Source organism: Lathyrus oleraceus, chromosome 5, assembly GCF_024323335.1.
Source record: "Lathyrus oleraceus cultivar Zhongwan6 chromosome 5, CAAS_Psat_ZW6_1.0, whole genome shotgun sequence".
In the NCBI taxonomy this organism is placed as follows: Eukaryota; Viridiplantae; Streptophyta; class Magnoliopsida; order Fabales; family Fabaceae; genus Lathyrus; species Lathyrus oleraceus.
Window position 1 is genome coordinate 464,239,798 of NC_066583.1, and position 15,072 is coordinate 464,254,869.

A 15,072-nucleotide genomic window follows, 5' to 3' on the forward strand; every position below is an offset into this window, starting at 1 on the left:
CTTTAGAATATCAATGTGATATTTATTTTTTTCCACAAACATACCCTTATTTATTATATTTTAAATTATGTAACTACTCCACTACCTATTATTAATAAGGTTATTTTCGTAAATTGCATTTGTTTTATTATTGAAATCAAGACAATTAATCATTATCTTAAAAAGTGTGAAAATCTCAAAGAGAACACCTATTGTGAGATGGAGGGAGTAATATTTAGTTGAAATGCATTCAATATTGAAAAAATGTGATTTTTCCATGACAAAAATACTTTCAAGTTTATGTAACTTTTTACGGATTTTATTGAAATACTATAAAAATATTTCATTTAAGTATAGTATTAATTATTTTTTTATTACCGTGTTCATTACTAATTATTAAGTAGTCAAATTTAATAATATTTTATAAAATGCAGTTATCTATGATGTCTATATAATGAAAACATGTTTTTAGCCTTTCATCATGCAATACAAAATGACATTTCATATCCATCAATTTTATATTTTGGTAGTTTTATGCATTTCTTCGGTCTTGGTTTCTGGTAAGAGGAATGGTGGTTTTATCTTTTGAAATTTCATATTTTTGTAAACAATATTGTACATGAATAAAAATTCTAAAATTGAATTGGTCCAGGATTCAATACTAATTTGGAGAGTCCAATGGGAAAGCTTTTTACAAAAGGCTGCTTAATTGGTGAACCGGGACCTCCACAAGTTTGCTGCATATCACAATGCCCTACAAAAGATTGTGCCTCAGATTGCAATGCCAAAGGATTTACTAAAGGTGGATTATGTACACCTATACATGGACTAGATATGTGTTGTTGTATAAAGTCATAAAGCTATTGTATCATTGAAATTAGAAAAAATAATAAAAGATGTAGAAGTTGTATTAGAACTAAGCATTCTATGGTTGTGGTGGAATGAAAAAGAAGATCAAATAAGAAAGATGAATTTTTATTTATATCATTTAAATTCACTATCCAATCCTAACGCTAACTCAGTCTAATATCGAACTCATTGTATATTAGAAACATTAAAAAAAACTCCTATAGAACTTTTTCATGGGAATATTGGTAAGTTTGACTCATAGGTATTGTCAAATGGGAAAGAGGCTGGAATATTATTGTAATTTGAATAATTAGTATCCATATGTATACTTGTAACACTAAAATCCTAATGAGTGTACTTCATAAGGATCATTAAGATGGAATTCTAGCTGCTCTATAGTCACACATGTAAGCAAGTCGATCGAATTGCGTGAACAAAGCTTTTGTGTGTTTCTCTCAACTCTGATCTGTATTTGTGTAACTATTCCAAAAATTGGTATAAGATGAAGGTTAATCATGGAGGTGGGAAATTATAAGTGACTCGGTTTAATAAAACATTCCATTTCAATTTATGGAAAAGGAGGTGTCATACCCCAATATCGTCGTACCTATTTTGCATCGTACTGTTCCTTTTTTAGTTTATTTCCATTTGCATTAGCATAACTACTTCACCTGGTCATGTATGGCCACCAGTTCAAAAAAAATCATTCATTTACATAAGTTTGACTTGTTGACTTTGTTTACCCATTTTTTTATGCTTGCCTGCATTAATTCACAATTTTCATCTCAATCGTATTTTGACCCTTGGCTTGCATCTAAAGAAGCGTCAAAGTCAATGTTTGAATTTTGACTTTACTATTCTAGGCTTTTCTTCATATTTCATATATGTCTTTATTTTTTTAATTTTTTATTCGACCTTTTAATTTTTATGCATATAATTGTTTTAGTCATTTTTTTAATTAAAATTTAAGATTTCACAATAGGTGTCCTCTTTGCTATTATCATTTGTCTCAAATTATTTGTCACACAAACATACCCTTATTTATTATATTTTAAATTATGTAACTACTCCACTACCTATTATTAATAAGGTTATTTTCGTAAATTGCATTTGTTTTATTATTGAAATCAAGACAATTAATCATTATCTTAAAAAGTGTGAAAATCTCAAAGAGAACACCTATTGTGAGATGGAGGGAGTAATATTTAGTTGAAATGCATTCAATATTGAAAAAATGTGATTTTTCCATGACAAAAATACTTTCAAGTTTATGTAACTTTTTACGGATTTTATTGAAATACTATAAAAACATTTCATTTAAGTATAGTATTAATTATTTTTTTATTACCGTGTTCATTACTAATTATTAAGTAGTCAAATTTAATAATATTTTATAAAATGCAGTTATCTATGATGTCTATATAATGAAAACATGTTTTTAGCCTTTCATCATGCAATACAAAATGACATTTCATATCCATCAATTTTATATTTTGGTAGTTTTATGCATTTCTTCGGTCTTGGTTTCTGGTAAGAGGAATGGTGGTTTTATCTTTTGAAATTTCATATTTTTGTAAACAATATTGTACATGAATAAAAATTCTAAAATTGAATTGGTCCAGGATTCAATACTAATTTGGAGAGTCCAATGGGAAAGCTTTTTACAAAAGGCTGCTTAATTGGTGAACCGGGACCTCCACAAGTTTGCTGCATATCACAATGCCCTACAAAAGATTGTGCCTCAGATTGCAATGCCAAAGGATTTACTAAAGGTGGATTATGTACACCTATACATGGACTAGATATGTGTTGTTGTATAAAGTCATAAAGCTATTGTATCATTGAAATTAGAAAAAATAATAAAAGATGTAGAAGTTGTATTAGAACTAAGCATTCTATGGTTGTGGTGGAATGAAAAAGAAGATCAAATAAGAAAGATGAATTTTTATTTATATCATTTAAATTCACTATCCAATCCTAACGCTAACTCAGTCTAATATCGAACTCATTGTATATTAGAAACATTAAAAAAAACTCCTATAGAACTTTTTCATGGGAATATTGGTAAGTTTGACTCATAGGTATTGTCAAATGGGAAAGAGGCTGGAATATTATTGTAATTTGAATAATTAGTATCCATATGTATACTTGTAACACTAAAATCCTAATGAGTGTACTTCATAAGGATCATTAAGATGGAATTCTAGCTGCTCTATAGTCACACATGTAAGCAAGTCGATCGAATTGCGTGAACAAAGCTTTTGTGTGTTTCTCTCAACTCTGATCTGTATTTGTGTAACTATTCCAAAAATTGGTATAAGATGAAGGTTAATCATGGAGGTGGGAAATTATAAGTGACTCGGTTTAATAAAACATTCCATTTCAATTTATGGAAAAGGAGGTGTCATACCCCAATATCGTCGTACCTATTTTGCATCGTACTGTTCCTTTTTTAGTTTATTTCCATTTGCATTAGCATAACTACTTCACCTGGTCATGTATGGCCACCAGTTCAAAAAAAATCATTCATTTACATAAGTTTGACTTGTTGACTTTGTTTACCCATTTTTTTATGCTTGCCTGCATTAATTCACAATTTTCATCTCAATCGTATTTTGACCCTTGGCTTGCATCTAAAGAAGCGTCAAAGTCAATGTTTGAATTTTGACTTTACTATTCTAGGCTTTTCTTCATATTTCATATATGTCTTTATTTTTTTAATTTTTTATTCGACCTTTTAATTTTTATGCATATAATTGTTTTAGTCATTTTTTATAATTAAAATTTAAGATTTCACAATAGGTGTCCTCTTTGCTATTATCATTTGTCTCAAATTATTTGTCACTTTAGAATATCAATGTGATATTTATTTTTTTCCACAAACATACCCTTATTTATTATATTTTAAATTATGTAACTACTCCACTACCTATTATTAATAAGGTTATTTTCGTAAATTGCATTTGTTTTATTATTGAAATCAAGACAATTAATCATTATCTTAAAAAGTGTGAAAATCTCAAAGAGAACACCTATTGTGAGATGGAGGGAGTAATATTTAGTTGAAATGCATTCAATATTGAAAAAATGTGATTTTTCCATGACAAAAATACTTTCAAGTTTATGTAACTTTTTACGGATTTTATTGAAATACTATAAAAACATTTCATTTAAGTATAGTATTAATTATTTTTTTATTACTGTGTTCATTACTAATTATTAAGTAGTCAAATTTAATAATATTTTATAAAATGCAGTTATCTATGATGTCTATATAATGAAAACATGTTTTTAGCCTTTCATCATGCAATACAAAATGACATTTCATATCCATCAATTTTATATTTTGGTAGTTTTATGCATTTCTTCGGTCTTGGTTTCTGGTAAGAGGAATGGTGGTTTTATCTTTTGAAATTTCATATTTTGTAAACAATATTGTACATGAATAAAAATTCTAAAATTGAATTGGTCCAGGATTCAATACTAATTTGGAGAGTCCAATGGGAAAGCTTTTTACAAAAGGCTGCTTAATTGGTGAACCGGGACCTCCACAAGTTTGCTGCATATCACAATGCCCTACAAAAGATTGTGCCTCAGATTGCAATGCCAAAGGATTTACTAAAGGTGGATTATGTACACCTATACATGGACTAGATATGTGTTGTTGTATAAAGTCATAAAGCTATTGTATCATTGAAATTAGAAAAAATAATAAAAGATGTAGAAGTTGTATTAGAACTAAGCATTCTATGGTTGTGGTGGAATGAAAAAGAAGATCAAATAAGAAAGATGAATTTTTATTTATATCATTTAAATTCACTATCCAATCCTAACGCTAACTCAGTCTAATATCGAACTCATTGTATATTAGAAACATTAAATAAAAACTCCTATAGAACTTTTTCATGGGAATATTGGTAAGTTTGACTCATAGGTATTGTCAAATGGGAAAGAGGCTGGAATATTATTGTAATTTGAATAATTAGTATCCATATGTCTACTTGTAACACTAAAATCCTAATGAGTGTACTTCACAAGGATCATTAAGATGGAATTCTAGCTGCTCTATAGTCACACATGTAAGCAAGTCGATCGAATTGCGTGAACAAAGCTTTTGTGTGTTTCTCTCAACTCTGATCTGTATTTGTGTAACTATTCCAAAAATTGGTATAAGATGAAGGTTAATCATGGAGGTGGGAAATTATCAGTGACTCGGTTTAATAAAACATTCCATTTCAATTTATGGAAAAGGAGGTGTCATACCCCAATATCGTCGTACCTATTTTGCATCGTACTGTTCCTTTTTTAGTTTATTTCCATTTGCATTAGCATAACTACTTCACCTGGTCATGTATGGCCACCAGTTCAAAAAAAATCATTCATTTACATAAGTTTGACTTGTTGACTTTGTTTACCCATTTTTTTATGCTTGCCTGCATTAATTCACAATTTTCATCTCAATCGTATTTTGACCCTTGGCTTGCATCTAAAGAAGCGTCAAAGTCAATGTTTGAATTTTGACTTTACTATTCTAGGCTTTTCTTCATATTTCATATATGTCTTTATTTTTTTAATTTTTTAATCTACATTTTAATTTTTATGCATATAATTGTTTTAGTCATTTTTTATAATTAAAATTTAAGATTTCACAATAGGTGTCCTCTTTGCTATTATCATTTGTCTCAAATTATTTGTCACACAAACATACCCTTACTTATTATATTTTAAATTATGTAACTACTCCACTACCTATTATTAATAAGGTTACTTTCGTAAATTGCATTTGTTTTATTATTGAAATCAAGACAATTAATCATTATCTTAAAAAGTGTGAAAATCTCAAAGAGAACACCTATTGTGAGATGGAGGAAGTAATATTTAGTTGAAATGCATTCAATATTGAAAAAATGTGATTTTTCCATGACAAAAATACTTTCAAGTTTATGTAACTTTTTACGGATTTTATTGAAATACTATAAAAACATTTCATTTAAGTATAGTATTAATTATTTTTCTATTACTGTGTTCATTACTAATTATTAAGTAGTCAAATTTAATAATATTTTATAAAATGCAGTTATCTATGATGTCTATATAATGAAAACATGTTTTTAGCCTTTCATCATGCAATACAAAATGACATTTCATATCCATCAATTTTATATTTTGGTAGTTTTATGCATTTCTTCGGTCTTGGTTTCTGGTAAGAGGAATGGTGGTTTTATCTTTTGAAATTTCATATTTTTGTAAACAATATTGTACATGAATAAAAATTCTAAAATTGAATTGGTCCAGGATTCAATACTAATTTGGAGAGTCCAATGGGAAAGCTTTTTACAAAAGGCTGCTTAATTGGTGAACCGGGACCTCCACAAGTTTGCTGCATATCACAATGCCCTACAAAAGATTGTGCCTCAGATTGCAATGCCAAAGGATTTACTAAAGGTGGATTATGTACACCTATACATGGACTAGATATGTGTTGTTGTATAAAGTCATAAAGCTATTGTATCATTGAAATTAGAAAAAATAATAAAAGATGTAGAAGTTGTATTAAAACTAAGCATTCTATGGTTGTGGTGGAATGAAAAAGAAGATCAAATAAGAAAGATGAATTTTTATTTATATCATTTAAATTCACTATCCAATCCTAACGCTAACCCAGTCTAATATTGAACTCATTGTATATTAGAAACATTAAATAAAAACTCCTATAGAACTTTTTCATGGGAATATTGGTAAGTTTGACTCATAGGTATTGTCAAATGGGAAAGAGGCTGGAATATTATTGTAATTTGAATAATTAGTATCCATATCTATACTTGTAACACTAAAATCCTAATGAGTGTACTTCATAAGGATCATTAAGATGGAATTCTAGCTGCTCTATAGTCACACATGTAAGCAAGTCGATCGAATTGCATGAACAAAGCTTTTGTGTGTTTCTCTCAACTCTGATCTGTATTTGTGTAACTATTCCAAAAATTGGTATAAGATGAAGGTTAATCATGGAGGTGGGAAATTATAAGTGACTCGGTTTAATAAAACATTCCATTTCAATTTATGGGAAAGGAGGTGTCATACCCCAATATCGTCGTACCTATTTTGCATCGTACTGTTCCTTTTTTAGTTTATTTCCATTTGCATTAGCATAACTACTTCACCTGGTCATGTATGGCCACCAGTTCAAAAAAAAAATCATTCATTTACATAAGTTTGACTTGTTGACTTTGTTTACCCATTTTTTTTATGCTTGCCTGCATTAATTCACAATTTTCATCTCCATCGTATTTTGACCCTTGGCTTGCATCTAAAGAAGCGTCAAAGTCAATGTTTGAATTTTGACTTTACTATTCTAGGCTTTTCTTCATATTTCATATATGTCTTTATTTTTTTAATTTTTTATTCGAGCTTTTAATTTTTATGCATATAATTGTTTTAGTCATTTTTTATAATTAAAATTTAAGATTTCACAATAGGTGTCCTCTTTGCTATTATCATTTGTCTCAAATTATTTGTCATTTTAGAATATCAATGTGATATTTATTTTTTTCCACAAACATACGCTTATTTATTATATTTTAAATTATGTAACTACTCCACTACCTATTATTAATAAGGTTATTTTCGTAAATTGCATTTGTTTTATTATTGAAATCAAGACAATTAATCATTATCTTAAAAAGTGTGAAAATCTCAAAGAGAACACCTATTGTGAGATGGAGGGAGTAATATTTAGTTGAAATGCATTCAATATTGAAAAAATGTGATTTTTCCATGCCAAAAATACTTTCAAGTTTATGTAACTTTTTACGGAATTTATTGAAATACTATAAAAACATTTCATTTAAGTATAGTATTATTTATTTTTTTATTACTGTGTTCATTACTAATTATTATGTAGTCAAATTTAATAATATTTTATAAAATGTAGTTATCTATGAGGTCTATATAATGAAAACATGTTTTTAGCCTTTCATCATGCAATACAAAATGACATTTCATATCCATCAATTGTATATTTTGGTAGTTTTATGCATTTCTTCGATCTTGGTTTCTGGTAAGAGGAATGGTGGTTTTATCTTTTGAAATTTCATATTTTTGTAAACAATATTGTACATGAATAAAAATTCTAAAATTGAATTGGTCCAGGATTCAATACTAATTTGGAGAGTCCAATGGGAAAGCTTTTTACAAAAGGCTGCTTAATTGGTGAACCGGGACCTCCACAAGTTTGCTGCATATCACAATGCCCTACAAAAGATTGTGCCTCAGATTGCAATGCCAAAGGATTTACTAAAGGTGGATTATGTACACCTATACATGGACTAGATATGTGTTGTTGTATAAAGTCATAAAGCTATTGTATCATTGAAATTAGAAAAAATAATAAAAGATGTAGAAGTTGTATTAGAACTAAGCATTCTATGGTTGTGGTGGAATGAAAAAGAAGATCAAATAAGAAAGATGAATTTTTATTTATATCATTTAAATTCACTATCCAATCCTAACGCTAACTCAGTCTAATATCGAACTCATTGTATATTAGAAACATTAAATAAAAACTCCTATAGAACTTTTTCATGGGAATATTGGTAAGTTTGACTCATAGGTATTGTCAAATGGGAAAGAGGCTGGAATATTATTGTAATTTGAATAATTAGTATCCATATGTCTACTTGTAACACTAAAATCCTAATGAGTGTACTTCACAAGGATCATTAAGATGGAATTCTAGCTGCTCTATAGTCACACATGTAAGCATGTCGATCGAATTGCGTGAACAAAGCTTTTGTGTGTTTCTCTCAACTCTGATCTGTATTTGTGTAAGTATTCCAAAAATTGGTATAAGATGAAGGTTAATCATGGAGGTGGGAAATTATAAGTGACTCGGTTTAATAAAACATTCCATTTCAATTTATGGAAAAGGAGGTGTCATACCCCAATATCGTCGTACCTATTTTGCATCGTACTATTCCTTTTTTAGTTTATTTCCATTTGCATTAGCATAACTACTTCACCTGGTCATGTATGGCCACCAATTCAAAAAAAAATCATTCATTTACATAAGTTTGACTTGTTGACTTTGTTTACCTATTTTTTTATGCTTGCCTGCATTAATTCACAATTTTCATCTCAATCGTATTTTGACCCTTGGCTTGCATCTAAAGAAGCGTCAAAGTCAATGTTTGAATTTTGACTTTACTATTCTAGGCTTTTCTTCATATTTCATATATGTCTTTATTTTTTTAATTTTTTATTCGACCTTTTAATTTTTATGCATATAATTGTTTTAGTCATTTTTTATAATTAAAATTTAAGATTTCATAATAGGTGTCCTCTTTGCTATTATCATTTGTCTCAAATTATTTGTCACTTTAGAATATCAATGTGATATTTATTTTTCTCCACAAACATACCCTTATTTATTATATTTTAAATTATGTAACTACTCCAATACCTACTATTAATAAGGTTATTTTCGTAAATTGCATTTGTTTTATTATTGAAATCAAGACAATTAATCATTATCTTAAAAAGTGTGAAAATCCCAAAGAGAACACCTATTGTGAGATGGAGGGAGTAATATTTAGTTGAAATGCGTTCAATATTGAAAAAATAATAAAAGATGTAGAAGTTGTATTAGAACTAAGCATTCTATGGTTGTGGTGTGTAGCACCTCAAATTTGCACCTACCATTGTGCCTACATTTTCATTTTTAGGTCATTTGCATAACAAGGTCCATTGCATAGCATTGCATAGCCATTTGCCCAAGTGCAAGTCCAGCTGACAAATTAGGTCAAACTGGTCAGGAGATCAGGTCAAACAAGCAAGCATGTGCCATTGCCATTGGGACAAAGCCCTAGGGTTGATTTATCAAGTCCATATGGTCTAAGGATCATTGTGAAGTGGTTTGGCCAAAGATTGGATGCTCAGAAGTCATCAGTCAAGCTGAATTTCAGCTGAAACCATAAAAAGTCAACTATGGTCAACTGTGCCTGATTTTATGGATTGGAAGCTGTGAGATGGTTTGAAAGGCTTCATTCATGTCCATATAAGTCTCATTTGACATATCAAAGACCAAGGTTGAAGAATTGGAGGTCAGACAAGAAGTTTCCTAAAATGGCAGGTGACCTGTAATTTCAACTGCCCAAAATGGAAAGTTTTTCTCCTCAAAATTACTGCATCATACAAGCTTCAAATGGAATTTTGTCCAACATGAAAGTTGAAGATCTTGATCTCACCATTCCAAAAAGTCCAAGAACTTGAAATTCCCATGTGTGGTTGGCAATATATGGTCCATTCGTTTTCAGAAAATGCCCAAATTCAAACTGCCATAACTTTCACATGGAAAGGCCAATTTGGTTGATTTTTCTTTAAGCAAACCACATTTCATATGAACTTTCATATGCGTAACGTCGTCTTCCTTCCTTAGTGAAGAGTTTCCTCCTCTCCGTTGGTGTCGATAAACGTCGAGTTTTTCCCAATTATCCGTTGATGATTTGGTTGAGTCTTGTTCTCTCTCCCCAGAAGAGTTTCCTCCTCTCCGTTGGTGTCGATAAACGTCAAGTTTTTCCTATGCGTCCGTTGGCGTATAGTTGATATCTTTCCCCACAGGGCCGTCCCCAGAAGAATCCTCCTCTCCGTTGGTGTCGATAAACGTCGAGTTTTTCCTGTGCGTCCGTTGACGTATAGTTGTTTATTCCCCACAGATCATTTGGTAATACCAGATGATTCCCTTCAGAGTTTACTCCTCTCCGTTGGTGTCGATAAACGTCGAGTTTTTCCTATTCGTCCGATGACGTCTAGTTATACCCTTCCCCATGCGGATTTACCTCTCCGTTGGTTTCGATAAACGTCGAGTTTTTCTCATTCGTCCGTTGACGCTTGATTGTATACCCTGTTCCCAGTCATTCATTAATGTCTGGTTGATTCCCAGCCAGAATCCCCAGTAGACGTCCTATTCGATTTCTGATTGTGGTGCCTTTCCCTCGTGAAGTGGCTTTCTCCTTCTCCGTTGGTGTCGATAAACGTCGAGCTTCTCCCTTTCGTCCTATGACGTCTGGTCGAGTCTTCCCATTCATCCGATGATGTCTGGTCTCCTTCTCCGTTGGTGTCGATAAACGTCGAGCTTCTCCCTTTCGTCCTATGACGTCTGGTCGAGTCTTCCCATTCATCCGATGATGTCTGGTCTCCTTCTCCGTTGGTGTCGATAAACGTCGAGCTTCTCCCTTTCGTCCTATGACGTCTGGTCGAGTCTTCCCAGTTCATCCGTCGTCCGTTGATGTCTGGTTACCTCTCCGTTGGTCTCGGTAAACGTCGAGTTTTTCCTGGTCGTCCTCCAGTAGAGTTACCTCTCCGTTGGTTTTGGTAAACGTTGAGTTTTTCCCATGTCGTCCGCTGACGTATGGTGGTATCCCTTCCCAGTCATTCACTAATGCCTGGCTACCTCTCCGTTGGTCTTGGTAAACGTCGAGTTTTTCCTAGTTGTCCGTTGGCATCTGGTTGTGATTTCTGTTCCCATTCATCGTGTTGAGATGTCTGGAGATGGTTGTGCCTTTGAGAAGAAAAAGAATCAGAAAAATCAAAATTCCCAGTAATAAATATCAGATCCCAGTGGACGTTTCCGTTGGTGGATCCCAGCATTGTGCAAATTCTACGGTTCTTGGTATTCAATCCCTGTTTACCCTGAAAGTCTGACAGCCGTTGCTCTCATCCATTCGGGTTCCCAGTTGATTGAATAGGGGCAGCTGTAGCACCTCAAATTTGCACCTACCATTGTGCATACATTTTCATTTTTAGGTCATTTGCATAACAAGGTCCATTGCATAGCATTGCATAGCCATTTGCCCAAGTGCAAGTCCAGCTGACAAATTAGGTCAAACTGGTCAGGAGATCAGGTCAAACAAGCAAGCATGTGCCATTGCCATTGGGACAAAGCCCTAGGGTTGATTTATCAAGTTCATATGGTCTAAGGATCATTGTGAAGTGGTTTGGCCAAAGATTGGATGCTCAGAAGTCATCAGTCAAGCTGAATTTCAGCTGAAACCATAAAAAGTCAACTGTGGTCAACTGTGCCTGATTTTATGGATTTGAAGCTGTGAGATGGTTTGAAAGGCTTCATTCATGTCCATACAAGTCTCATTTGACATACCAAAGATCAAGGTTGAAGAAAATAAAGTCAGATCAAAAGTTTCCTAAATTGGCAGGTGACCTGTAATTTCAACTGCCCAAAATGGAAAGTTTTTCTCCTCAAAATTACTTCATCATACAAGCTTCAAATGGAATTTTGTCCAACATGAAAGTTGAAGGTCTTGATCTCACCATTCCAAAAAGTCCAAGAACTTGAAATTCCCATGTGTGGTTGGCAAGATATGGTCCATTCCTTTTCAGAAAATGCCTAAATTCAAAGTGCCATAACTTTCACTTGGAAAGGCCAATTTGGTTGATTTTTCTTTGAGCAAACCACATTTTATATGATCTTTCATGGTGCATAATCACATTTCATCAAAAATTCTCATAGCAAAATGGCATTTTTTAAGTGAATTCATTTGCATTTTTAGCATGACATAGTGATTTTGAGAAATACATGGCCTATGCACATGGGACCTTTTGCAACACATTCCAAATGACATTTTGGACTTGCTTGAACCAAATTTGGACTGATAAATTGACTGGTTTGGAAAAGGGCATTTTGGCCACTTTGATTGAAAATGCACTTTGTACTAATCACTTCCATTTGCTTAATCTTGATTAAATTTTGGATTAGGCATTGGTATAAAGGCTTAATTATAACAGAATATCATAATCAGATCTCATTCTTTCAGATCCAAAGACAAAAACTCACAAATTCTCTCAAATTTTCACATTTTTTTACATTCACTTTTTCTTCAATTCATCAAGATTTCACCAAATTTTTTGCAAGTTCTTTGTAGATTCTTCATGTGCAGGTGATTCTAAAGTTCTGTTTGGAGCATTTGAAGCAAGAATCGTGGCCAATTCCAACTGTTGCAAAGCTCACTCTCACATGGCAGTTGGTGAATCTCGTTATGCTGAATTTTCATCATCAATCATCTTCTTGAGTATCATACCACATCTGTTTTCGTAAATTGGAGCAAGAAACGCACGGATTCACGAGTTGCACATCAATAAGGTTGGAAATCAAACTCGTTAATTCATGCAATTGTTATATGGATTCGATAGTGCCTTGAACGTAGAGTAATTTGGCGTTTGAATCATGCGTTTTCATCCACTAATCACCAAGATATTTGGAATCAAAGATTGTATGTCCAAACTATTTATGTTCGATTCTCTTTGTACGTTCACTTATAGACAAAACCATGGCCATATTCGTGATCCTGAGTGAGAGACGGAGAGAATGGTATACAGTTTGTACGATTTGGTGCAAAAATGTTCATAACAGAATCTGGAATGAAGAACAAATGAGGAACGCGATGAACTTCTTCAATTTTCTGGAAAAAATACGGTGTTTGATCCGTTGCCATGGCCTTCGCGTTCAAATACCTGTTTCCCGCCGGATCCGTCCATTCACATGAAGCCACCGCATTAATGAAGCTACGTCGTTTAGGCCCTGGACGCGTTTATTACAAAAATGCCATTCAGATTAAATTAAATCCATTTAAAACTTAAATAAACAATTCATTATTTCACAAAACTCCAAAAAAATCATATCTAATTCAATTTTAATCCAATTTGAGTGAGGATTTTTTTGTTGAGTTCCAAATTGTCTCTAGTTTTTTTTAGGCATAGTAGTTAAAGTTGTGCCTGGTGAATTTTTGACTTTGCCTAGTGATCTTGTTCATGTATGCATTTGATGTATGTTTCACCATTTTTAACATGAAATCTTGATGCCTTAGCCAAAATGCATGAAATTTTATAGGCTTGTTCTTGACTCATTGCTGGTGATTTTGATGTATAGTTTGTGAATTTTGGATTTATGGTTTGCAAGTTATGATGTGCTCAAGTTGAGTGTGACAATGTGTGTCACACTATGTTATGCTGTGTTCATGATTTTTGTTGCCATGCCTATGCTTTGCCAAATGCTCCCAATTTTTGCATGTGATATCATCTGTATGTCTAGTTTTGCCATGATTTTTTGTAGGAATTATTGATTCATTTCCTATTTGATTGGGATTTTTGCTTGCTGTTTAGACATTTTAGGGTTTTGCTTGAGTGATTGCTTTATATGCTATGTGAAATGCTCATACCTTATCATATGAAGATGAAATTTGATGGAGTGATTCCTAACATATTTGAGTTCACTTTGGCTTTGGTCCCATTCATTTCTTAGTTGTTCTCACTATTTTACAATTGATTGAAGTTGACACATGCTTTGTGACTTAGTTTGGGTTGGTTTTTGCATGTCCTGATTTGTTGAATTTAATTTCCTTACTTCCTCTTGTTCAAATGGCATGAAAATTGATATGTAGCTCATTGAATGTGTCCTGTTTAGGCTGGAATTTTTGTGGAATTTATTGAGCTGTTTTGGTATTTGTTTGAGTGTGATCATTCTGTTTACTCATATGTGGTTCATACTTGCCTAGTTTGACTTAAATTGTGCATGAAATGAATTTGGTGCATAGTTTTGATGTGAGACCAATTGGATTCTATTTTTAATTGATTAATCTTGGTTTTGATCATGTTTCACTTGCTGTTTTGACTTTTTCACTTCCTTTTGACCCTAGGCTTGTCCTAGTGGTCTTGTATCTCATGTTTGAATGTGATTTTCAGGTTAAGAAGCAAAATACCTTGAGGAGGTGGATTCACATTTGATTGAGTTGTCTCATTTGATATTGTAAACTAACTTGGTTTATGTTGTAGGATGCTTGGCTCCTTTGAGTTGACTTGCACTTTGGTGCATTGGATTGTGTTTGTCTGTATATAATTGATTGTGAACCATTTGCTGTTTAATTCTGTGATTGGTATACTGATTGTATTTGATTGATTTCAGGTACATTAGTTGCTAATATTGCTTTGCTTTGCTTGATAAGCAATTTGCATTGAGGTATAACATTCTTGCCTCCATGTAGTCTGGAAGACCTGGCCTGTTACTTGGCCAGGCACCTGTCTGAAGTCCTCCTTAAGAGGCAATGTTTGTGATTGTTTACTTTTGTCCCCAAGCAGGTAAAGACCTTCTGATAAGGCAATTGGCAGAACCCAAGGGATGTGCAATCCATCCCCTGCTATTCTGTTGAGTCATCCCTCTGCTCACACCACTGTGTT

At 32.5% G+C, this 15,072-nt stretch overlaps 1 long non-coding RNA gene across 1 annotated transcript; it reads left to right on the forward strand.

Annotated features, from left to right (window-relative positions):
- Positions 1-7,818: 7,818 nt before the first annotated feature.
- Positions 7,819-8,310, forward strand: LOC127085473 (uncharacterized). The gene is made up of 2 exons (XR_007789149.1): positions 7,819-7,888; positions 7,981-8,310. It is a non-coding gene; the product is annotated as an uncharacterized LOC127085473 (long non-coding RNA).
- The last annotated feature ends 6,762 nt before the right edge of the window (positions 8,311-15,072 follow it).